The sequence below is a fragment of the Bison bison genome, unplaced genomic scaffold (genome assembly GCF_000754665.1).
Source record: "Bison bison bison isolate TAMUID 2011002044 unplaced genomic scaffold, Bison_UMD1.0 scf7180017864354, whole genome shotgun sequence".
Classification (NCBI taxonomy): Eukaryota; Metazoa; Chordata; class Mammalia; order Artiodactyla; family Bovidae; genus Bison; species Bison bison.
In genome coordinates, this window is record NW_011494926.1 from 5369583 (window position 1) to 5379502 (window position 9920).

Genomic DNA, 9920 nt, shown 5'->3' on the forward strand with positions numbered 1-9920 from the left:
TGATCACTGAGGAAGGCTTTCTTATCTCTCCTTCATATTCTTTGGAATTCTGCATTCAAAAGGGTATATCTTTCCTTTTCTCCTTTGCCTTTCACTTCTCTTCTTTTCTCAGCTATTCATAAGGCCTCTTCAGACAACTATTTTGCCTTTTTGCATTTCTTTTTCTTAGGGATGGCCTTGGTCACTGCCTCCTGTACAATGTCCGAGCCTCTGTCCATACAGGCACTCTGTCTATCAGATCTAATCCCTTGAATCTATTTGTCACTTCCACTGTATAATCATAAGGGATTTGATTTGGGTCATACCTGAATGGTCTAGTGGTTTTCCCTACTTTCTTCAATTTAAGTCTGAATTTGGCAATAAGGAGTTCATGATCTGAGCCACAGTCAGCTCCTGGTCTTGTTTTTGCTGACTGTATAGAGCTTCTCCATCTTTGGCTGCAAAGAATATAATCAATCTGATTTCAGTATTGACCATCTCATGATGTCCATGTGTAGAGTCTCTCCTGTGTTGTTGGAAGAGGGTGTTTGCTATGACCAGTGTGTTCTCTTGGCAAAACTCTGTTATCATTCACCCTGCTTCATTTTGTACTCCAAGGCCAAATTTGCCTGTTATTCCAGGTATCACTTGACTTCCTACTTTTGCATTCCAGTCCCCTATAATGAAAAGGACATCTTTTGGAGTGTTAGTTCTAGAAGGTCTTGTAGGTCTTCATAGAACCATTCAACTTCAGCTTCTTCAGCATTACTATCAGGGCATAGACTTGGATTACTGTGATATTGAATGGTTTGTCTTGGAACAAACAGAGATCATTGTGTTGTTTTTGAAACTTCACCCAAGTAATCTCAAATACATAGGACATATGTATACCTATGACTGATTCATGTTGATGTGAGGCAGAAACCAACAGTACTGAAAAGCAATTATCCTTTAATTAAAAATAAATTTTTAAGAAGTTAGAATCATGGTAAAACACCCTAGATTAAGACCAATGACTTGAATCAGGATATCCATCCAAATGAAAAGAGTAATAGTGTGTGGAGAGGCAAAATGGCTAGCAGTAAATAGCTAAGAGGGCAAAAGCAGATTGAAAGAAAGTGAAAGTGAAGCCACTGAGTCGTATTTGGGTCTTTGGGACCCCATGGAATGTAGCCTGCCACGTTCCTCTGTCCATGGGATTTTCCAGGCAAGAATACTGGAGTAGGTTGCCATTTCCTTCTCCAGGGGATCTTCCCAACCCAAGGATCAAACCCAGGTCTCCCACATTGCAGGCAGACTCCTTACCATCTGAGCCACCAGGGAAGTCCCTAAAAGTAGATTAAGAGCCTCAAGTGGAGTAAAAGTCCTAATAAGGATTCCACATCAGAATGCCAGGACAAAAATGTCAGAGTTAAATTGAGATGGTCTTTGGGTTCTTATTCATTACAGAGAATTCTAAGGTTTTGGGTTCGTAAGCAAGACATGGATGAGAAACAGATGCGGGACAACAGATTACCATTCCCCTGACAGTACAGGCTAGTTGGTCAGCCCCAAAGTAATCTAAATCACACACACACACACAGAAAAAACCTATATCCAAAGCATTTCATGAAATCATATTAGAAAAGCTTTCAATGAAACCTTATCAGTACTTAACAATCTTAGCTGCCACCACTCTCCAGCATGAGCCCACAAAATGGATTACTCATGTCTCCCAAACACACCTTGTGCCTTCCTACCTATATATCTTTTGTGGCTATTCCCTCAACCAAACAAAAGCCTCTATCATACCCCCATTTACCCAAGCTGTCACCATACAATAAGACCAGTTCAAATCCCACACCTCTCATGCGGTCCTTTTCATGTATCCCAATATGAAATGATTTCTCACTATTCTGAACTCTTGGGTCATTCACTGGACCCTTCACATGTACCACCCTGCATTATTCATTTTATTTTCCTATTCCAATAATTAACTGCATTGCTAGTTCTTTGAGAAGACAATGATTGTATCTTATCACCTCTGGATCCCTATTCTACATTAAAATACTCAATAAAGATTTATTGAGCTGAACTTGGAGTTAGAGGCCTTGTCTTAGAGTGTAGATCTTTCCAGTGCCAGCAGCCCCAGCATATACCATGCTATAAAACTAAACAACTCAAAAATGTACCCAGTACTGGCTCTGGTTGGTTAAAATAGAAATACATGCTTAACTTTCTCTCTCTTTCTCTCCCTTTCTCTTTCTCTTTTTTGCCAGTACATTTCATCTTTCCTAAAGCAGCATCATATTGCTAGAAACTGAAATCTCTCTACCAAATGGAATTAGACCAAAACTACAAAACTACAGAGGACAAAATACAAATCACATTGCAGTGATATTATTTCCTTATTTCCCAAATCATACATAATTATTAAAGAAAAATTTGAAAATAGAGAAACACAAAAGAAAAATAATTATTTTTCAAAACCTTTATAATCCTCCCACCCAGAGATAGGCACTATTAATTTTCTGGTGCCTAATCTTTCCTTAGCAAAAGCACCTTATGCTGCATATCTGCCTAGGTCATTCTAAATGAAATTACCCTACCCACATCTTCTATCATATGAAACTTACCACAGCAGCCCCTCACCCCAGCTGCTGGTATATATCTCCCCAAAGGAACAGATTGTCCAGTGATAAACATAGACCAACAAAATAAGCCACACAACAGGCTCTATCTTGTGAATTTAAGTTGTGTACATGAGATATTAAATTGTCTTCTACAGTTTTAAAATTGCTATCCTCAGATAACAGTTAATCATTAAAAGTGTACCTACTGAAATGGTGGTTATGAAATGGACACAAAATAAATCCACTGAGGGGAAAAAAAATAAATCCACTGAAATGATGATTTCTATAAACTCACAAATTAAACAAATACTCACTAAGCTATGCCCAGACTCATACAATTATATTATACAATTACAGCATTTTATTACTTGTGGAATGAGTGCACTTTATTTTCTCCTTAATAAGTAAATGACAGTAACACGACAAACCAAGTGATGTGACTAACTGATTTTCTCATTAGGTTTAGATTTATTAAATAAAGTGGTCAGAGTATTATTTCTCTTGAGAAACTCTCTGTAGCTATACTTAACCCAAAGTCTGTAATAGTTTGCTGTGGTCTTTTCCTCTTTCTTGAAAGAGGAGATATTCCACCTAGATAAAATAATCACATATGAAAACTGATATTTTTAGTATAGTCTGAGTTTAAATCACCTTTAAAAAATGTTCATTGGTGCATGTATATATTAATAGCTCTGGGTACCATTTTTAACAATATTGACAGTGACTTCTCCTGAAACTGAGTTACACTTCCTGTTTGATAAACAAACTATTTGATTACTTTCATTTGAAATGTTCTTGCATATTTTAGTAAAGTGTGACCCACAATTTCATTCTAGACTACCACAATAGCCAAAATGTATGTATTATCACTATATGTGAGAATCTAATAGATACACGAATACATTGTAGATACACTAATCTATAATGTATATATTATCACTACAAGCAAAAATGTGTAACCATATTCTGTGGTTATACATTCACACAGAATATGGATATGTTTTCCTCTCTCAGAGCCTTTAGGGTAGTCTTGTTATGGTTTCCAGTTAAAAATACCATAGTGGACTTCCCTGGTGGTACAGTGGGTAAGAATCCACCTGCCAGTGTAGGGAACATTGGTTCAACTCCTGGTCTGGGAACATTTCCCAGTTGTGGTGAACCACAACTACTGAGCCCATGCACCTTAGAGCCTGTGCTCCACAAAAAAGCATAGCCCCAGCTGGCCACAACTAGAGAAAAGCCCATGGGCAGCAATAAAGACCCAACATAGCAAAAAAAAAAAAAAAGCAGTAGAAATGTTTAATAATGAGTGTATACTGATCATGAGAAAGGAGGGGCACATAACAATCGCATTTTCTTTTCAAAATATAAAGAACCCAAGACTTCTCCCAAGATTTTCTGACAGACTTTGCAGAGGTAGTTCTCTTTATATAATCCTGAGGAAAAAAGGATGGTTTAAAAATATCAAATTCCAAGAAAAAGTCAAACAGGTTTTCTACTCACACTCACCCCATAGTTCTAAAAATGATAGAAAGAGAACCCCCAAAGTTATCTAATTTGAGTTACTTCTAACATAATTTAAGTTTGGATACAGTAGATCAGATTTATTTATGTTAACCACATGGGACTGAAAAATAAACAGGTTGCACAAATATCATTTTAGCTTTAAATAAACCAAGAAAAAGGATTTTTAAATAAGCTAGCAGAAAAAACATGGAAGAGACTGGGTTTTGAAGAATCTCCAGTGGAACTCAATTAATTAAGTAGGAGGAGTCCTAACAGTGGGGTACTAGAGCTGGTTAAGGCTGGCTTGCAACAGCCAATTGTTCAATTTTCAGAAATTTTGCAAGACAATTGTTAAAGATAGTTCATGTTAAAAATTACATAAACATAATTAAATATATTAAACTGAAAGGTAGTAAATATTCAAAACTCATCACTTCCTAATTATTTTACTAAATTTTAGTGTCATCCAGGCTCTGGAGATTATTTTTGCCTATTATACGTGTGTGGTAGAAGTACTGTACAAGTGTGAGCTACTGTACATCTCTTCCTAACTCCATGTTCAGTGATTATATTGGTAGTTTAAAATGTCATGACAGGAATTTCTGCACTGTGAAAAATCAGCAAGTGGTACAAATTAGGGCTTTTTTTACTTTGAAGACAACCAGTTGTTAGACATTTGTCAGCACCCTAGTGAATACTGGTCTCAGTTTTGGTTTCAGAAAGACAAATTCTGACCAGTTTCTGGCTTTGCAAAAGAGCGAGGTGCTTTTTAACCTTGTTGGAAGACAGTTTTCCATGAGTCTCTCATGATTCTACACCTCTTGTGAAGCAAGTCACTGTCATTTATTCTGAACTATCTTTTCAAGGACTTTGGCATGGCAAACAGCCTTGAAGGTTATAGGCATGCTTGTTGCCCATTATTAAAAAAAAAAAAAGAAATTCATGTTCCCTAAGCTTAGGGTTCCTCTCCTATAACTCAAGCCACTTCCATGAACGCATCCATCTGAGCCTTCCTGTACCACCTCTGTGGAGTTTGGAGGCAAAAGAAACCAAGACAAGTATTTGTGCCCATATATTTTTGTTACTCTCAGGCCCAGGAGTGTCATGTCTTCCACCAGCCTCCATCAAAGCATGGCCAGCTTATCTGTTAGCTGGAAGAAAGGTTGAAACCTTGGGCCCTTTGTAGTTCTTGACAATTCTTTCTGAAAGAGTAATTTAATAGTTTAGCATAGCCTATGATTAGGCTACAAAGGTCCAGAAAGGTTTTTTTTTCCCCTTCTTAATGTTTCAACACATTAATTTTCTTAGATGCAGTTCCAAAGATTTTAGTTACTAAATACTTTTCTAGACCCTCATGTACTTTCCAGAATCTTCATATTGTCTCAGTTCCAGACTAGGTCCCTTCCATTTCTCTTCCATGACACAGCCAAAAAAAAGTTTATGTTCTAGAGAATGCCAGAAAAAATAAGAGGAAAAATACCATTTACAGACCCGAGAGAGTTTTAGAATTAATTAGCACTTAGAAATCACAGCAAAGTTTTTATCATTTAAAAATAGTCAAAAATAGTGGAAAATAATTATTGTGCCAAATCAGAGGACTTTTTAATAAAGATATGTTGATTAGTAGTTGATTTTATCATCTTTTTTCTTTCACCTCATTAAACTGGACTGAAAATTAAAATAAAAGTATTTTAAATTAACTTAATCAAAATATGTTGCCCATATTTTACCACAGAACACCCTACCTAGAGAATAGAATTAAGGTACACTACAGGTGGAGGAGTGCTTGGCAGTATTCTTGCCTAGAGAATCCTATGGACAGAGGAGTCTGGCAGGCTACAGTCCATAGGGTCGCAAAGAGTTGGACACGACTGAAGCAACTTAGCATACATACACACACTAGTAACAGCCCATAGTTCTTCTGATTTTATCCCCCAACCACAATTTTTGGACCTCCAAACTCACTCAAAATCCCTCTGGTTTTACCTGGTAATTCCTAGGAGCAAATCCGTTCTGCCTCCACTAGCACAGAGACTTGGCATCTGCCAAATGAAGCAATCATGATGCTAAATTCTCATGTCGCTAAGTGTGGCAAGCTCTCTGGAAACTTATATGTGCCAAAGCCATGCTGTATTCCCTTCAGAAAAAGAAGAGTGAATTGCTCCCTTTTTGACTTTGTGCCTAGAGACCAAAGTAGAGTGGTTAGTGTCCTCGTGTCTTAGAGAGAGGTGGTGGACACTTGTATCCTTAATTCCTATTTTCTATAAGACCTGTGTAGTGCTGGATCAGGGACATTGGCTGAGAGTCTGACAAGGTGCTATATGTAAAAGCAAGGCTCCCTTGAATGCCTGGGGCATCTATTAAACCAAACCTTCTCAGCCTGACTTTTCCTTCTTAAGCTTGAGTTCTTTTCCAGGAAGCTTCATTTATTCATGCAAATAGATCTCTTGCAGGCCCACTCACCCAGCCAGCCAGACATGCTTGACTCCTAGCAGGAAAAACAGCTTACACTCCAATGTTGCCCCTAGTGTGCTCAAAAACAACTGTAAAAGCTGGCAGCCATCCTTAATATATCCACTGTGAGATAAAAGGCTAACAATGGTCAGCTGTATCAAGAATGTGGAAGGTAAAATGAGTTATTCACAACCATTTAGGAAAATCTTATTGTTTCTATTATTTGGAACATAAGAGCAAGGAATATTTATCTATTTATAGACATGCTCTTAAAAGATAGACTCACAAGATGATTGTTATATAAAATGAAAAACAAACAAACAAACAAAAAACCCCTATAGCAAATATAATAGTCATGAAAGACAGAATACCTTTTCCCAAAGATCATGATCAAGTCAAGGGTGTCCACTCTTCAGACTTCTATTCAACATTAAATAGGGGGTTTTAGCCTGTGAAAAAGGGCAAGAAAAAGAAATTAACTCCTTTTTACTGGAAGAGAGAATCTGTCTTCATTCAGAGAAGACATACTTAATTATTTATGTAGAAAATCCTATGGAATCTACAGAAAAATGCTACTAAAACAAACAGGCAAGTTTGACAAAGTTGTAAGATAGCTTGACACAGGAATATCAATTTTATTTCTGTATACCAGCAATAATCAGAAATTAAAATTGGAAAGAGAATACCATTCACAAGAACATAAAATATGAAAATACTTAGGGATAATTCTGACAAAAGATAGGCATGACATGTTGAAAACTACTAAATGTAGCTCAGAGAAATTAAGGAAGATCTAAATAAATTGATACATACACCAAGTTCATAGGTTGAAAACTAATGTTGTTAACGTGTCTGTTTTCACAGCAGAATAAGAATATTGGAGCCTGAGAGAAAAAGATGGCTGAGGAGTAGGTCGACTTGGAATACATCTCTCTCCACAGATACATCAGGAATACACCTTCAGACACAGAAGTGCATGCAGAACACCAGCTGAGAGCAGAGGAAGTACCTGACCAGAGGAAAAGAATATACAGAACCACATAAAACTCAGCAGGACAAAAGAACTAGGGAGGAAAACAGAGTGTTAATAGGACTGAACCTGCCCTCAGTGGATGGGGGAACTGAAGCAGGGGTCCAATCTCCACATCCGGGCAACTGTCTGAGTCAGAGGAGAAACATTTAAGGTGGAGAGTGAAACAGCTGATCTGTGGCAGCCTAAACGGAATGAGAATCAGACAGCCCTTGCCGCAGCCATGCATACCCCAGACAGGAATATTGGCCCCTTGGAAGGTGCAGCGGCTGGCAGCTGGAGTTTAGGGATTATGGAGCAATTGCAGGGAGAGGGCTGCTGTTGAGTGTGGAGAGACAGATTGAGAGGATATGAGGGAGGAGATTGTGGTGGGAAATGCAGGTGGAGAAAAGGCAGGCAGTCATGCAAGCAAGGCGATACTGTTGAGTCACATATATGGGGTGGAGTCATCGCCACAGCCCTTTTCTCCCCACACGCCAGCATTGGCAGTTGAACAACAGAGAGGCTGGCCAATCAAACACCTGACGCACTGAACTACAGAGTAGGACCCCAACCCAGAATGCTCCTTTCAGTGACTGATGTGCAGATCTACACAGTTGGACCCCAGCCAGGGGGCCCCTCTATATGCCTGACTCCCAAAACAACAGAGAAGGACCCCAGGCATGGGAGCTCTCTAAGTGCCTGAACGGGCAGAGATACAGAGAAAGACTGGCCAAAGAGGGCTTCTGATTCCCAGCTACAAGAAGCTTGAAAAAGGACTCTGACAGGGCCATAACTCCTGTGGCAGAGGCAGTCTGTGTCCCTGAACACTTGGCTCTGCCAGGGCCCCTGCCAGCCAAGCAGCTAGCTGCACCACCTTCACACTCAACGCTCATTGGGGCAGAGCTGCCACAGGCAAAAAACTTCTTGCCTATGTGCGCAGGGTCACTTCGTTCGTGTCTGACTCTTAGCGACCCTGTAGACTGTGGCCTGCCAGGCTTCTCTGTCAGGGAGCGGGGTTCTCTGGGCAAGAATACTGGAGTGTATTGTTCAATAAGCTTCTAGAACACTGTATTTCCTGCTGCCCTAGCTGCCAACCCCCCTAAGTACCTGGTGCTGCCAGAACCCCTGCAACGCAAGTAGCTGTACCACCTCCACACCTGGCCCTCACAGGGGAAAAACCAAGTCCTCCATGGCAACCTGAGGAGCTAAATCCCAGTGGGCAACCCACATGCAGGGTTGGAAATAAAACCACCAGAGGTGGAAATAAAACCACATTTGAAACACAGGAGCGGTGTGGCTAAGGAAGAAGACCCAAAACCTTCCCACCAGCTTTACAAGCTGCAGATTAAATCCACATGATCAACTAGGCAGACTCTGTGTCTATGGAATATATAAAAGGCCATTGAGAGCTCCCATAAAAGAAAATGCACTAGTTCTGATAGCTGTGGACATTGGAGGCAAGAACATACAGGAGTAAGACCAGATTAGAATTTGAGCTGCCCTCACAGCAGATACAGAGATCAGCACAGTGTTGGAAGGCATCCTAGGGAGGTGAGGTGGACTGTGACTCCCAGAGAGGGAGAGGACTCTGACAGCAGTGACTCAAGAAAAACATTTATTATTCTTATGATTTGACTTCTCCTATATATTCTTTTGGATTTCTTTTTCTTTTTCTCTTATTTCCTCTTCTACTGTAGCTGTTGATTTTATTGGCACTAAGAAATCCAGTTCCGCTTTTGAGCTTTTTTTTTTTTCTTCTCAGTCACATTTTTTATTGTTATTATAAACCTCTACCTCTACACTGGGCTTTTGCAATTCTTTTTTTTTTAATATAAATATATTTATTTTAATTGGAGCTTAATTACTTTACAATATTGTATTGGTTTTGCCATACATCAACAGGAATCCGCCACAGGTATACACGTGTTCCCCATCCCGAAATCCCATCCTTCCTCCCTCCCCATACCATCCCTCTGGCACATCCCAGTGCACCAGCCCCAAGCAACCAGTATCATGCATCGAACTTGGACTGGTGATTCATTTCATATATGATATTATACATGTTTCAATGTCATTCTCCCAAATCATCCCACCCTCTCCCTCTCCCAGAGTCCAAAAGACTGTTCTATACATCTATGTCTCTTTTGCTGTCTCACATACAGGGTTATCCTTACCATCTTTCTAAATTCCATATATATGCGTTAGTATACTGTATTGGTGTTTTTCTTTCTGGCTTACTTCACTCTGTATAATAGGCTCCAGTTTCATCCACCTCATTAGAACTGATTCAAATGTATTCTTTTTAATGGCTGAGTAATACTCCATTGAGTATATGTACCACAGCTTTCTTACCCATT

The 9920-nt window shown here is 39.3% G+C and overlaps 1 long non-coding RNA gene across 1 annotated transcript in view; it reads right to left on the reverse strand.

The window, feature by feature from the left end:
- The window catches only part of LOC104999567, a 145673-nt gene that overhangs the window by 29666 nt on the left and 106087 nt on the right, over positions 1-9920 (reverse strand). The window contains exon 2 of the long non-coding RNA XR_826616.1: positions 6923-7000. This is a non-coding gene — a long non-coding RNA (uncharacterized LOC104999567). The remainder of the gene's footprint in view (positions 1-6922; positions 7001-9920) is intronic.